Below are 17,176 nucleotides of genomic sequence, written 5' to 3' on the forward strand. Positions count from 1 at the left end.
CGGGAGCCGCTGCAGCCGCAAAGACTGTAGCAGCCCGGTGCCGACTTTGTTACCACCCAGCAGTTGGCTTCGTGCACGGTCACCCAGCATTAGATCTGTCACTAAGCGGTTAAATTTAGTCGCCTCACCTACTGAAAAGCGTATTACGAGCTGATCTTTCAACTAGTTGTTAGCGCAGTCCTCGAGGACGTCGGAGACAAGCCCAACTGTCCAGCCCGACCAACGCGTAATTAAAACGGACGGCATCCACTGTGAATTGGCGACACCCGTATAGCCACAGTAGTTGCCGCGGGGCTTGCCTCTATTCCGGAGGACATCATTTAGCGGACGCGAACAACTCAAGAGAAAGAGCGCGAAAGTGGAACGTGTGGAGTTCGAGACAGACAGGAGCAAAGAGAGAAGGAGAAGGAAAACTGTCCTGCGTCGTCTCTTGTGGCGATCCTTAGAAAATGTGTCCCTAATAAACATAAGGTCTACCAACGAATTCATCTTGTGTGAGGCTTGATGCAGCTTAGCAACTGAATATGTGAATACCGCCTACATTAACTTATGTAAGTCTGCCTTATGGTTTAGTGCCAATGGTTTCGATTGCTCGGTTTCCGCAGGTCCTGATTGCCCCTTTGCCGCGTCTGTTCGATACAAAAACACAACTATGGAGATCTTTGTAATATTCGTATATGATCGAAATGTTATTTTTATTTGCAAGCACGCTTTGAGAGAGTAGGTCTTGAGCTGCCTGGAAGTGTTATAGGAAGCCATAGGAACTTCATGTACGAAAAACTGTATCACCTTCTTCCATATATATTCAGCATAACTTAGACCTATAGTACTTTGACAGTTTCTTAAAATGTGTCCAAATTCCAGGCATTTGAATCACCTCTTTGGCGATATCTGTTCCCGCAATCGACAGCTGATCCAGCCGACGGCGATTTTGCCAAAAGCAACAGCGTTTTTGCTGCTTCTAATGGCCGGGCTATTGTGGCCGTCTGACTATCCCCATTGGCATTACGTAGTCAGGACTCGATAGTGGCTGAGTGCAAGGGCCTAGATGAGATCACCACAAAACCGAAGAGCCGAGGCCTTAAAGGCTCAACTCGGGGAGATTTGATCTAATGTGGTTGCCTCGAATTTCTTATGGAGATCGTTGGACTTACTCTTCTCAGACCTAAGCACAAGGAGTAAAACTTTTGCGTGTGTCTTATCTGGCTCACGTATTCACCCAAGTTCAAGAGCGAACTGTTAGCCTTAACCTTCCGCAAGTTTTTGGCATATGTCAGTTGATTTGTTGTTATTTCTGTCTGTCCGCCTGTCTGTCTGCCAAACCTAATTTACTCGTTTACACTTGAATCTATTGTCAGTAAATTTGATAAGAACGTGTGAACCCCTTTATATAAACTAGGTGGCGCCATTCTTTGTTTGCTTAGAGGGATTCTCCCTATACATGCGGAGGAAAGTGCAACATTTTTTTTTCTTACAAAATATAGCCATGTAGGGTATCAAATGCAAGAACAAAATTAGTACTTAAAACTTAAAACTGATCCTATTTTCCTATTCCTATTCCTATATTTTGGGATGAATGTAAGAGAGAGAGTGAGGGCTTCAAATGTGTGACCCAAAAAGTGAAACGGGTCTCGTTCCCAGAATCTATCTGACAAATCAGCTTTTTTGGTTATTTGTATATCGGTATAAACTACTCGAGACAAACATATGCATTTGTATATGCCAATGTAGGGAAGTACCCAGATTCCCAACTAATCAGCCCTGTTCGAGGGTGGTTTCTCCGATCATGTGGCTCATCTTCTATTAAAACAGCCAGAATTAAGTCCTTAAAGTTATTCCTAGTTTTTCTAAACAAATAACCGCCCCTTTAATAATAAATAAAAGAATCTATAGATAATTGATTAATCATCTTCGAATACAATATTTTCCACAAGGGATATTGCCTTAACAAAATACGATTTTCAATTAAGATTCTTAAGAGGCTTCAACGCACAACGTGAATTATCAGTTTAACCAACTGAGAAGGAAGGTTAGATCTAATTTTATGATACGCTCAGACTTCTCCATCAAGGCCTTTCGATTTTCACTGAAAATAATTGGCAGTGTAAAAGCAAAAGCTCGATATCTTAGTATACAATATATCACATTATATAATATGAATAGATACTTATATACCAGAGCTTGGGAAAATGAAGGCATGATATCGTTTCGGGTATCTTTTAAACTTTGACACTAAATACTGAGAGGATTAAGGTGCCGCTCTCCCTGCTTAAGATTGCCTTCTTCTGAATTTCAGATTACAGCCATTGCGAATTTTCATTAGGAACGGATCATTGAATTTTAATGCCCAGATACACTTTGCCTTAGAGCAGATACGAATCCATTTGGACTGGTTCCAATTGAAAACAATCAATTTCCTTTCATACTTTATACACAGATATTAAAGACGATGATGAATGAAAGGAATGTTTTAGGCGAATATAGTGGCAGAAGTCGCTGATGACCTTATTAGATCGATTTTTTGGGCCCCATAGTAAGTAATACCTTCTGACAGCAATATCAGCAGTTTTGATAATTACATCTACTTTCCTCTCGTTTTGGATAATATAGTGAGAATAATAAGCCACCATTATTCAATCTGAATCTGATAAAATAAGATTTAGTATAGAATATAAGATTGCGGTATACATGGGTCGACAAGATAAGGTGAATTATGAATACTTACTCCTGATTATTAGCGTCGTGAATAAGATAATCCATTTAAGTTCTATGCAGAGAGAATGGCAATCGCGCCATAAACCCAATCCCATATACCCCGCCCTCAAAGTGGGTCCTCAATTACTGTCAACTCACTACCAATATATTGAATAAACTTATCTGGTAGTAAATTATCTCTTTGCTTCTCGTGAACATTGTCACTAACATATAATGCAGTCTCTCTTGTCGTAAGTATCTATTTTGAATTTAGATTGTCAAATTAATTAAATTTTGCTTCGTGAAGAGACAAGATGGCAGTCATGTCATCTAAAAGGCTTGGTTACGGGGTGTGGCGCCCCCTAGGTGCCCGAGTAATTAGTTCTGACCCTCTAACTGGCAGTATATCTGCGTCCTAGGCAGTAGCTTTGAGAAAGCCTCTCGGTGAAGAGGTGAATTTTCCATGGGAAATAAATCCGAACAAACAAAAAAAACCGAAAGAGCTGAGTGCGTTTGGACGCAACAAAAAAATGCGTCGTTCACCGCAGCGATCAGCAAAAGAGGCAGCAAGGGCTGAAATATCCGATGTGACACCGAGATGCGCGAAATAAAGAAGAACCCTTACTAAGTGGCTCGACTGACGGTACGGGGACGGAAATTACAATACCCTAAAGTGCCTCTGTTCCGAGAAAAAACCCAGTCTGAATCGCTAGTCGTGAGCAGGTAGATTCGGATACGAACCGAGTAGCTAGAGCCGAAGAGGAAATGCGTGGTAGTGGAGAAGCAACGTTTCTCCAGAGGAACGTCAGCAAAGACGTCCAAAACGGGCTGATGGAATTGGAGGGACTACTGCACCGCATCTCCTTTTACTGACAACCGTGAAGAGCAGCGGAAGGCTATTGGAAAGCAAAAACAGCAGCACTTCCCGCTGAGAACACTGCTAGCGCCGAACGGACCGCAGATACCCTACTGCAAAGCGAACTGGGGAAAAGCAGAAAGAGAACAAAAAAGAAGGCGAAGAAGGATAAAAGGAAACACCTGACTACGCCGTCGGAGACATCCAAAGACAAGGAGGCTACAAACCAAAAACCAGTGGAAAAAAACGAGGGAACGAAGAATGACTAGACCGTCGGCTCTGTTTATTAAGTCGACGGAAGGCAAGATATTAGCGGAAGCCCTTAGTGAAACTCACTACAGTATGAAACCCGAAGACAACAGAGCAGAGGTGTCTTCCATATAGAAATCGAAGGGTAGCGGAGTCCTCGTCGAACTGGGCTCAAAAACGACTAGCAAGTGTACGTTCTGCGAAACGGTCAACGGGTTACTGGGCGACAAGGTTCTTGTTTCTAGTCTAGAGCCTATGTGCTCTCTAGAAATCCGAGATCTTGGCTGCCTCACAGAAGAAAAATAGAAGTGGAGAAGACCATAAAGCTTGAATGTTCAGAGATAGCAAATTTCCGGATAGGTATCCTCTCTGTAAATGCTCGAGGCCAAAAACTCGCTTTTGTGGAGTCCCCGAGCAATATGGGAGGAAGCTCATCAGCAGCGGGAAAATCAAAATTGGATGGGGTAATCCCCATCAAGTGCTGCAGGTGCCTGCAATTTGAACACATGTCAGCAACTTACAAGGAACCCAACAAGGAGATGCGGCCAAGTAGGTCACCAAGCGAAGACCAGCAATGACAGCGAAAGTTGTGTTCTCTGCATGGATCGTAGCGCGTCGGGCTCGGAATGGTGTCCAATTTTTAGACTAGATCTTTAGACTGTCCAATCTTTAGCTAAACTGGAAAGGACTAGGGCGCCAACAATATGATCGGCATTCCACAAATTAATATACACCGGAGTGCAACCGCTCACCAGTTGCTAGCGCAGTTCGCTGCGGAGGTGAAGGCTTACCTGGTGCCGATCAGCGGGTAATACCGAAATAGGGACCCGACTTCATGGGGTTTCCATTTATCGCTTTACCGCTGCCATCTGGGTTCCGCACGACGTTCGACTACGTTTTCTAGCCTAAGGCCGTGGTAATGGCTTTCTCCGGATTCTGTGTTTAGGGATAACGTTTCGTTCGTAGTTTTAAACACCGGATCCACGCCAGCGTTTCAGCGCCCAAGCTGTGAAGGAAACATCATTGACATTACTTTTGCGTCGGAATCTCTGGCACCATCGACGGGCAGGTAGCGAGTCCTGGAAGACTTGTCGGGAAGTGATCACCAACACATCGCATTCGAAGTGGTTGACGATATTTTGCTGGCGTGCGCCAACCCGGGACTCCCTTGCCTGTGGAATGTCGTAAGGATGAACATCGGGAGATTCATCGAAGCTCTTGGAGCAGGCAGAGTGGCGCTGGAAAGCGATTCCAGGGCGTTTCAGCTGATTCCGTCGTAAATTCAGTGATGAACCTGATAACAACAGCGTGTGAGGCTTCCATACCCCGGAGGAGCCCCATCCTTCCATGTACTGGTGGACGTCAGAAATTGCCGACTTACGGAAGGAATGTCATAAGCTCCGCGATTTGGCACAACGTTTACACGCCAACGAGGAGACATGTGCCATAAAGGCACAGTATAGATCAGCAAAAAGGAGGGTCCAGAGCGCGATAAATAAAAGCAAAGCTCGAGGGTGGCAGCTGGTCAGCGAGGTGAATGAGGACCCTTGAGGGCTTGGCTGTAAGCTTGTCACCTGGAAAATCGGGGTTTTGCGGGAGCCCTGCATACTAAGTACCTACCAAATGGACCGCATTGTACGGCATTATTCCCCAGACATCCTGTACGGGTTGTTGTCAATAGCGCGGAAAGCTTCGAAGATTGCCTCCATTTTACAATGAGAGAGTTCGAAGAGGCGGTTTTCACTATGAAATCAAGAAGGCACCAGGTCCTAACCGTATCTCGGCGGAAGTTTACAAACTGGTTTTCCGTCAACGGCCAGAATTGCTGATTGGAGCATTCAACGCTTGCTTGAAGGAGGGAATTTTTCCTTGTCGCTGGAAATTAGCCAGACTCATGCTGATCAGCAAGGGAAGTGTGCAACCAACCGCTGTATATGCTTGACATGGCCGGCAAAGTGTTCGAGAAGCTCATCAGAAGTAGACTCGCTGAATCGATCCGCGCTGCCGGGAAATTTTCTTCAATGCAGTTTGGGTTCAGAACGGGGAGATCCACAGTGGATGGTGTTATGGAGATCGTGGATGCTGTGCAACAAGCCGAGCACACAGCCGCCGATCTCGACGGATAGTGTTGCTCATAATGCTTGATGTCAAAAACGCCTTCAATTCCGTAAGATAGACATGTATGCCAGGCACATTAGAAAACTCATTCCACGTGGCAAGCTATCTCTTGCGGATACTGAGGGATTATCGGAAAGGCGGCTCCATGCTGTATGAGACGCTAGAGGGCCAGAGGAGGATGGAAATCCCGTCGAGAGTAGCACAGGGATCCATTCTAGGGTCTAACTTCTGGAAGGCTTCTACGACAATTTACTGAGACTCCATATGCCCGAAGAATGCTACCTGGTCGATTATGGAGACCAAGTTGCGGCACTTGTTGCCGGATGCACTGTTGAAATTGCGCCTGTTGACTTCGTATATAGATGCGACGGGCAAGCGGATGGAAGGCTGCTCATGGTTTCAACCCTGCACTGGAAAAAAGCGAAGTAGTCAACCACACTAAAAAGAGAATTCCGACCCTACATTCCATTCGGAGAGTCAATAATTGAGTCAAAACCAGCAATAAAGGACCTCGGGTTGATTCTTGACTCTAACATGAGTTTTTTTAGCAAATGAAAGCAGCAGCGAACAAGGCTGCAGCTGGAGTTTCGACGTTAAGTAGGACAATGGCATCTATTGGGGATCCTACGTCTAGCGGGCGACGTCTCCTGATGAGTTCAACGAAGTCTGTCCTGCTTTACAACGCAGAGGTATGGAGTGACGCCCTTGGCAAGGAGGTGTATCATAAGCGTCTCGCGTAAGTACTGAGACGGGGAACTTTGCGAGCGAGGTCTACGTACCGCGCTGTCCCTGAACCAGCCGTGATAGTGATCGCAGGGGTAATCCCCGTTACCCTTCTTGCCAAGGACCGTCAAGTCATATACAAGCGCAAGGGAGGAGAGCCATAGGAGGGGCAACTATCTTGGCAAAATGAAACCAGAAACAGATGGATTGCACGGCTCATTGGCAAGTTGGGTGCATGGCTAAATCGGAAGCATGATGAGACTGACTATTTCCTTACCCAGTCTTAAGTGGGCATGGAGGTTCTCAGTCTTACATGCACAAGACTGAAAAGGCACGATTTTCGGGGTGTGTGTTTTCCAATGGAGTTGTGGACGACGCCCATCACACTCTTTTCTTGCGGAAGTTGGGATGGGATTCGGCACCAGCTCTATTTAAATACAGGGGATCTATCTCCAGACAACATTGTCCAAGAGATACTGGGGAGTGCTGACAGGGTGAGCCGTGTTGCCAGTTATGTTCAGGTTCTTCTTGTTCCTAAGAAGATAGAGCTCGACCGGTGGAGGAGCCGGATTGTAGGGGGTTCCTTGAACTGATAGTTCCCTTCCTCCTCTCCCCTCACGTTGATGAAAGGAATTCCCTGATTTGAAGGCTCCGCAAGGCGAAAGAGTTCGGGGACTAGCCCGAAGTAATGTGACAAACGGTTCTATGCTAGCTCTCTGACGATGAGGAAGTGTTTAGTTGGCAGTCCGACAATGTACCGTTCCGGGGTTCCGTCACTATTTACCTACCCTACCCCAAAAAAAATGTGGAATTTTTAAAACCAGCGTTTTTTGAAACTGAGGCCGTCACACTCGCTTCGGGCGTCGATGCACCAACAACCAACACTAGCAGATCCAGTAGAGCAGAGGACAATAATAGCAAACAAACCCCAGCGTGACACCATTCATGGAAACGCTACCTGTATGAGTATAAGCTGGACCCAAAACGAACAGGAGAGCCTCATTCTCATCAGTTACCGAGTCACATTGTTAATATCCCTAAAGTCACTCACAGGGGAGTGTATGGCAGCCCTGTACCATACGTCAGCTGAGACGGACAAGACAAGTTGTTCCCACCAGAATCGGAAGAATTGTTAAGGAGGTTAGTATTTTACTACGCATGCTGGTAAAGAAAGTCGTCGCGAACACATTATAAGTTCTGCGCCTTTGAAAAATAAAATTTTGTAAAGTTATTCAGTTATTCCACCAAGACAAGGGTGCCTGAATTCCATCTACCACGGCTGAATGTACAAAGATTGGTTCTTTCCTCTAATGTAAAGTATCTGGGTGTAATCCTGGATCCTAAGATAAATTGGAGGTTGGACATAGAATTGAGGGTTAAGAAGGCCTGCATAGCCTTCTATGCCTGTAAGAGAACCTTTGCAAAGAAATGGGGTCTCCCGCCGAGGATGGTTCTCTGGGTGTACAGTGCCGTAGTGCGTCCGATCCTGACGTACGGCTCTATTGTATGGTGGCACGCTTTGAAGAAAAAATATGATACAATAGAACGAAGCTTAATAAGATTCAAAAACCATAGGTACAGGTGCTACCGGTGCTCTGCAGTCCTCCCCGGCAGATGCTCTCAATGTACTTCTGCATCTCCTCCCCTTGGACCTCCACATTAAATACGTTGTAGCGTGTAGTGCCGTCAGACTATGTGCGTCCGGATGCTGGACAGCGAAGCCCTACGTCAGAGTAACATCCTAGATGAAATACCTCGGGAAATCTGGGCATTTTTCACGGACTATGCCACACGCCAGCTGAACTTCAAAGAAACTTTGCTGTGGAGTTTCCAAAGAGGGCAGAGTGGCGGCTTGGCATAGTATTCTTCACCGATAGATCAAATATGATCTACGTGGTCGATGCGGGGCTTTTCTAGGATACACACAGTGTATCCGAGTCGTATGGTCTCCCTCGGTCTCCTCTGGGTTACCAGGCACACGATATAGAGGTGAATAAGCGTCTGATGGATTGGTCAGGCGGGGCTCTGCTCTTGGCAGTCCTTCGGAGGGTACAGTCGGTGTCTCGATGGCGACTGTCAAGGGCGGAAGCTACTCGCACTATTTAACAGCCGCGGGCCTTAGATGGCGAAGGCTTACCACCTGTGCCAAGTCAAGCAAGATTTGGCCCGCCTATAACATAGCCCGATCACGAGAGCTTCTGCGCCAGAGCGGAGCGGTCACTGATATTTACCTACCTACCGACATGAAAGTTATATAGAAATTGATGGATCATGTCCTTGTTACATACAGTTGCGGCCTTGGTGGTTTAATGTGAGTGCTCGTCGAGTTAACTTAACCCCACGATCTTTTTAAGACAGGGATTGATATTGCGACCACAATGAGAGCCACGTTAAGACAGTCTATCCTGAGTGAATGGCTCAGTTTATTCATAGTGGTGGATGCCAACCTGAATTTCTACTGACCTTAGGAGTCTGACGTCCGTGCTGCTACGCAACATCAAGTCGAGCCACGAAAATTTTCTATTCGCTTGAACGTAACCACGACCATAACCATGAGACTCCCTCTAGGGTGCCAACTGCTATAACAGAGCTGAACGCATATTAGATTGGAATTCCACATGAGACATTTGAATTCAAGAGCTATCCTGGTTTCCACGGTACCTGGTAAGGTTTGGTGACCTAAAGCCACTTCAGATGAGCCCCAATGCAGACTCAGATCTGATCGCTGTGATTAGGCCTATGGAGCATTTGCCTTTCAGTGGCACCACATGAAGGTTTTCCTCGACGACAAAACACCACCCCCCCCCTCCGTTATCCTCCTATTTTATTTAAATTTGTTTTTTGGTTTCCCGAAAAAAAAAATCCGGACCCGAGGGGATCTTCCCGTTTTCATCTCCCTCGACAGGTGTGAATTTCACAGAGAAGTCTTTCTGAATCATATCTTGAATGTGAGGGTCTGAAAGAATACGATTGTACGACCTAGTCCTTATCATATAATTGTTTCTATAATTTCAGTGTTATTTGATAATGGTTTGAACTGAATGTTTTCGATATCGGTCAAAGTATTCAGCTCTTATAATGGAAACATGACTTTTCGGATGTTTTTTCATATTCACTTCCTTTTTAAGGTTTTGTGTGAAACAAAACCTTATTAGAATCGAGACGGTGTCTGTCTGTCCGTCTGTCTTTTTTTTTTTTTTGAGGAGGTGGAAATCTTCAAAAGACACTGGCCTGGACACGCCAGTGTGTGGGATTCTTACCCACTAAAATCACCCCCGACTCCCTCCAAGCCCCGTGGAACCACCGTACGGTATTACATCACGGGGCGGAGTAAGTTCATTTTAGTTTGGTCCCCTTTCGTCTCTACGCGGCGTACGTAACGGCGCTTTTCTGATCTCCTCTGCCTTTCGCAGTTTTGTCTGGATAGATACGACCATGGAGTTGATCACATCCCAGTCTTCCTGACATGTTAGCATTCTTCGCACCAGATTCTCTGGTACCAGCACCTCTCCTAGAGTTTCCTATAGGTTTTTCCTTTCCTCCACAAACCTTGGACAGTGGGAGAATACATGCTCTGGGTCCTCTGGGACTCCATCGCAGTTTGGACAGTCGGGTGAGGTATCCAGTTTAAACCTGAACAGGTACTGGCGATATCCTCCATGCCCGGTGAGAAACTGAGTAAGATTATAATTAATCTCACCGTGCCGTCTCTCCAACCACTCCTTGAGGGCAGGGATGAGCCTGTGTGTCCACCGACCCTTTCCCGAGCATTTCCAACGCTCTTGCCATCGATTTAGCGATCTCTCCCTTTCGGCGTTCTTCGTCTGCGATAAAGGAGAGATAGACTTCGCATTATATATATTCGTCATCTCATCTGCCAAGATGTCAATGGGCATCATTCCAGAGATGACGAATGCTGCATCATCTAAGACAGTCCTGAATGCCGAGCACATTCTTAGGGCTGTTCTTCTGTAGACTGAACTCAGTTTGTTACCGTTAAATGTAACCTGCAATGCCCTTGCCCAAACTGGAGCTGCATAGAGCAGGATCAAACTTACTACACTTGTTGTAAGCAACCTGGAAGCATGCCGTGACCCTCTCACGTTCGGCATCATTCTTATCAGGGCCACACTCGCAGTGGATGCTTTGTCATAGACATACTACACGTGTGCCTTATAGCTAAGCTTTCCATCTATCATCACTCCCAAGTATTTGATCACAGGCTTAGAAGTGATGATATGATTCTCAATTTGAATACGGGCAAAATTTCTTTTACGGCGCTTGGTGATAAGGACCGCTTCCGTTTTTTCCTCCGCAAGTGTCAGACCAGAACTCTCAAGCCAACCCTTAACAGCACTGATCGCTTCGCATGAGTATAACTCAGCATCTTCGAGATGCTTTGCGACAACAACCAGCGCTATATCATCGGCGTAGCCCACCACCGTGGCTTCCTACGGAGGGGGAAGATTAAGAACATCGTTGTACATGATGTTCCACAGCAGTGGGCCCAGTGCGGAACCCTGTGGGACACCCGCAGAGACAACGTACTCCCGGGGTCCGTCATCGGTGTCATACCAAAGCCTCCATTCTTGTAAATAGCTGTTGACAATAGCTGCAAGATAAGCGGGAACACCAATCTTCGCCAGAGATTCCCGTATTAGGTTCCAATTGGCCGAATTGAATGCATTTCTCACATCCAGGGTCACCACTATGCAATATTTGCTAGTACTGCCCGTTCCGTGGATTGAATCTTCGGCCAAGCCAGTAACCATTTTGATGGCATCAATGGTTGATCTGGCTTCACGGAACCCATACTGCCGATCTGAGAGATCACGCTGGCTCTCAACAACACTCGCTCTAGTATTTTGCCCACAGTGTCCAGAAGACAAATAGGTCTGTAGGAGGTTGGCTCATTTGGAGGTTTGCCAGCCTTAGGCAGTAGCACCAACTTCTGTCGTTTCCATGATGCAGGAAATATCCCCTCGGACATGCACGCTTCGAACAACTCAGCGAACATGTCCAGTCTGGATTTCACGGCAAGCTTAAGGGCCTTATTCGGCACGCCATCCAGATCCGGAGCTTTATTATCTCCTATCCTAGCGCAGATCTCTAACAGCTCGTCACTGGTGACTGGCGGTATTCCCGTGTCGTTCAGAGGTCACTGGAAGCTGTCTATGCCCTCCTCTTGCTGAGGAAGTAACCCCTGGATAATTTTTAACAAGAGTGAATGACACGTGATCTGCGGAGATGATCGGCCTCTGAATCGCCCCATCACGATTCTATAGGCGTTCCCCCACGGGTTTACGTCCGCTTTAAACAGAACTCTTTAAAGCATTCCCTCTTGCTCCGTTGGATGGCGAGCTTGAGGGTTTTGCGGGCTTCCTTATAGGCGCGCTCTTTTTGCCCTTGGTCGATTCTGTCTACCGCTCTTTGAGCCGCTCTTCTGGCTCGGTGACAGGCTGATCGAAGGCTGGCCAGTTCAGCATTCCACCAGTAGTTTGGTCTTCTACAGGAGAATGAGCACCTCCTCGGCATGGACGCGCCACACGCTTCGGCGATGCATTGGACCACATGGGCACCTCTTTCCGTAGAGGCGCCTGCTTTATTAGGTTGGTCTAACCACACCTCCATGAAGGTCTGCTCATCCAGAGCTTTAGCGGACCAGCCTGACATCTTTCTCGGTCTCGGGCATGATGATCTTATGCCCGGTGACTCCACCCATAGCCCAAAGAAGATTGCCTGGTGATCGCTGTGGGTATAGTGGTTGCTGACGAACCAAGACATATTACGTGCCAGTGCAGGGCTGACAAATGTTAGGTCTACGATTGAGGTAGACCCCCCTTTCTGAAAGGTGTTTACACATCCTTCGTTGGCCAGAAGGACATCCAACTGTGCGAAAGCGTCTAATAGACTGCGGCCCCTTGCATTTGTCTCTCTGCTACCCCACTCACGGGCCCAACCATTGAAGTCATCTGCAATCACCCTTGGACTACGACCCCTTGCGTCAAGAACAAGGCTGTCAAGCATTTCCTCGAATTCGGGCAGTGTCAGGCTTGGTGGGGCGTAACAACTATACACATATACCCCGTTTATTTTCGCCCACACAAAGCTGCTGTATGTCTGATTTCCAGTACATTGTATGGTTTTTCGACCGCATGCCCATATCGCCGCTCCACCAGACGAATCTATCGCTAATGATGGCAATTTCCACCTCGGATTCGTAGATGGTCTGCTCGAGTAAATCTTGAGCGACCCTACAATGATTGGGGTTTATTTATTTATTATTGAATTATTTATTTTCATTGAAGTTAGCGCCTTCCTAAATTCCGGGCATTTAGCACTTCCGGCAATATGCCGGTAATCCCGTCCCTCACTTCCTTCGCATAATAAGCATTTGGGGTCCCTATTGCACGCTTTGGCAATATGGCCTTTCTCTCCACACCTTCTGCATCGATCGGACCGATCAATACCGCTGGTGCATGCCTTCGCGAAATGGCCAAACGCGAGGCACTTGAAGCACCTCTTTAGAGAAATCTGCTCTCTCAGACGTCTGTCTGTCTGTCACACCCGATTTTTTAGAGAATCAGACTCCTTTGATACCCCATGTAGCTCACTGAAAAAAGGCTTTATCTCGCTAAGCTACTAGATGGAGTAGAAGTATCTTTACTGATATTATGCGTGATCCTGTAATCGGAATGGATTTTTAAAGAAAACACAATCCTAAAATGAACAGGGAAAAATAAGAGGCAGCCCTTACGAAACGGAAAGTGTGTACTTAAGAAACCTGAATAAAGTCAATAAAGATTTCATTCTTATCGACTGCCTATCACCACGTAGCCAAATGTCTTTCAAGCAGGGGTCATAAAATAAAGGAGCTATAATTTCAAGATAACTTGAATACAATATGCCATTGAACATAGAATCCCACCAGGCATAACATTGCATAATCTCTATGAACACAACATTACCTCCCCAACCACCGTCATAATATAGCTAAAATGTTATTTCACTAAAATCCTCTTATCCCTATAAAGCGATCAGGACTCTGTATCTATTCAGTGGAGGTGATGAGCGTGAGATACTGTTCATCATTCTACACAATATTTTCGGCTTGTCGAAGCACTTTATCTGCTCTAAACCGCTTTTAGGTGAACGCTTCGTAACAAAACATTCAGAATATCTATGGCTGCGAAAATATTGCTTATGGAGAAAATTTACGTGAATGTCGGAATTTACTTGGAATGGAGGAAGCAACAGCCGCCAACTTGACTATGACTCAATTCCCAGAGAGTTCGACGGGAAACTTTTCTGAACTATGACCATGAAGTCAAGTGTTTTCCTGCGGATATAGTACAAGGTTCTCAGGGTATTTTCGACGGTACATTGGCTTTCCATACATATCTATTTCACATATTCAATTTCGGCCCCAATATCCTGCCAATTTTCTGCTTATTCATAATTCGAGAGAAAGATCGATTTGGGATTGGGTTCTTAGAATGTATCTGTTTCCTTAGAATTTTCGAATTCTGCAAGTATCGGGACAATAGGACTTGTGCCTGTCGTGGGAATCGCGGTGTCCTCCTCCACTCTCTCTATGAGGAAATCTATATTCATGGCATTTGGAGGATTTCTTCTATTTATCTTTATTGTTAAGAGCAATTAGTAGCGTTACGTTGGCGGTAACATTCGATAAATTCACCTCAATCGTCTCACAAAGCTCCCAATTCTATGCGGATCTATTTCAATTTCCAAGAAATTCTCGTAACCAACGGGGAAGTTACAGAACAAGTAAAAGATACTTTTCTGGAAACTAACAAAAGTTAGATAAGAGATGGAATTGAACGCAACGATGTGCAGAAATTACCCATTAGCCGAACTCAAATGATATGTGTTCAGATGTGGAAGCATATTATGATAGTAGCATAATCTCCAACTTTCAGTCAATAAGATACTTCGTGAAGCAAAAATACAAGCCCAAGATACTTCTAGTCCTCCATGCTGAGCGCAGAGAAAACTTAATGTTCTGTTTGTGTAAAAACACACACTTCGCTGATGCCGGAATTTCTAAATTGCGGGAAAAGTCCATTAATTGAAATATCTCAATATGTATTCTAGCCTGAACAATCCATTTCCCATCGCATCATACCCAGGATGCATACAAACATCCCCCAACAGGAGTAAAAACAACATGAATCATTTCATAGGATTGATCCCATTTAAATTCTAATATCCGGTCCGGTGCTTCAGATCAATGGACATAATGCTGACTATCGGAACTCCATCTTCTCTTCATCCTGAGAAAAAGATACTTGGAAAATTGGCTATGGAAGGAGGGTCGAAGCTGAAGAGATAAGAAAACGGAAAAATGATAGCTTTGTTAGTCATTGAGATGAGTTTTTATTGCCTAAAAAGTGTTTTCTTAGCTTCGTGGATAAGAATTCCATCAGATGTGGGTAGCAGACATACAGTTGAGTTCAAAAAAATGTCCGAAACTGTTTGAATATATCCTTGGAGAACGAAGTGACATATACCCAAAGCACAGCATCATGTCACCTAAAAGTGTATGACTCCGGTAGCAGGCGCAATTTTCAGGTGGACACCGACCCGGAAGTTTCGGTCCTCCCCGTCGCCAGACCCCAAAAATTGTTTCCTCAGCAACAAAAAATAGTAGAAACGATCTCCGCCGCAGCCTGCCCCAAGCCATGGTTGAGAAAGGAGGAGGAAGAGATAGCTGTAGCCTGAATGGCTGACTTACACCTAAGCGTTTTAGGTGAGTAGTATGTCACGAACTATGTAGCCGAACCACCTGAAGCAGCTATCACCGAGGCCCACCCCTGGATAGCGTTTTGCAATGGACCAACAATCTACCCATGTAAAAACTACTCCATTTCAAATAGCTTGGAACATTAGCCTCGGATTGGACGGATAAACCACGACAGCAGACGATCCTGTAATCTACGCTCCCTGAACAAACCAGGGGTCGTCAAGGCCCTCCTTCAACAGGTCGAGATTTAGAAATTGAGCATGATTGCGGCCCAGGAAACAAATTGCATTGATAGCGAACTAAGTGATATGAATTCACACACAATTTTCAAAAGTAGCAAACCATCGGGTTACAAAGAGTTTGGAGTTGCATTCACAATGAACAAACAACTTAAGCCGCACGTCACCGACAGTAGAATTAACTTTCTAGCTCAGATTTTTTTGTACGGCTTGACTACCAGAGCGTTGGCCTTGTTATTAAGAATATCGATAAAGCAGTTAAATTTGAGATTACAAACCTACCAACCGACAAGCTCAAAGTCCGGCTCAATTGCCCGAATACCCATAAAAAACTTTCCCAGCTAATCAAGGCCACCAAACTGGAAGGTCATTCCTTCACCCTGAAGGAGGAGAGGAAGCCAGCCCTCCTTCTCAGAGGAATCTCCCCTCACGAATTAACTTCCGACGGAAGTGGGCATCAGATATTAAAGAGGTAACACAGATTGCGTCGATCAGCGTATCAAGACTTTCCACCCCGTGGTCACAGGCGAACAACAGCAACTTAAGCCTCTTCCGCGTGACCCTCAATTCCGAGACAGATGCCACCATAATCACTAAACAAAATACGCTACTTCATCGGCGGATCAGCTCGTAGAAACCCAGAAAAAGGGATGTCACCCACTGTTCTAACTGCCAAAAATTTGACCATGTTTTCTCAAACTGCAGATACGTTCCCAGATGTGTCAATTGAGCGGGCCCGCACACCTCTAGAGGTTGCCCTCGTTCGAGGGTTCAAGACAAGGCCGGGAAAGAGTCGGCGGCGGCCCTGAAATACGCAATCTGTGACCAACTGGGTCACCCTGCCAATTTTTGCAAATGCACCCGTAGGTTGGAATCAATCCAACGCAAAGAGAGAGCTGAAAGTATCCCGCACTCTCGCCGCACTGCCCCCCTCTCCAGTAGAGAGAGCCTTGGCCTGGCCTTCTGCCTCATTCCAGCTGAACCACCGTTGACCCCTTCTTTCGCCGCAGTGACCAAGGGCGGAGTAAGACCCGAAACCCTCAGCTCTTCCATTCCCAGGGGCTTGTTCATGGAAGCCAGGTCCCTTTTGAACATGTGGTTCTCGTCCCTCAGGAATCACAATCTCTGACTTCTACCACACCTACTTCCGTCTTCCTCCTGATGACAAACCCAAAGCGCACTAACAATTCTTCTTCAAATTGCTAGACAACCAAAATGAAGGTGCTCATACTCAACATTAATTCGCTCATATCTAACGACAAACGTTTCGCTCTTCGATGAAATCTAACCAGATCTCGCTCTCCTAAACGAAACCAGATTAGGGGAAGTCTCCAATGTAAAACTACATGTTCCCGGTTACATTACTTTCCGCAATGAAGCAGGCTGTACTTGCATCAAACTGCCTTTTAGCAGTGGTCAGACTACCCGTTAGGTGCGGAGGCGTCCTCTGAGCTTTAATCGGCTCTTTGTACTTCCCGCACCTCTTTCCCGTTCTGTCTGAACTTTGGGAAATTACAGCCAACTTGGACGCTT

The sequence above is a fragment of the Hermetia illucens genome, chromosome 1 (genome assembly GCF_905115235.1).
Source record: "Hermetia illucens chromosome 1, iHerIll2.2.curated.20191125, whole genome shotgun sequence".
Classification (NCBI taxonomy): domain Eukaryota; kingdom Metazoa; phylum Arthropoda; class Insecta; order Diptera; family Stratiomyidae; genus Hermetia; species Hermetia illucens.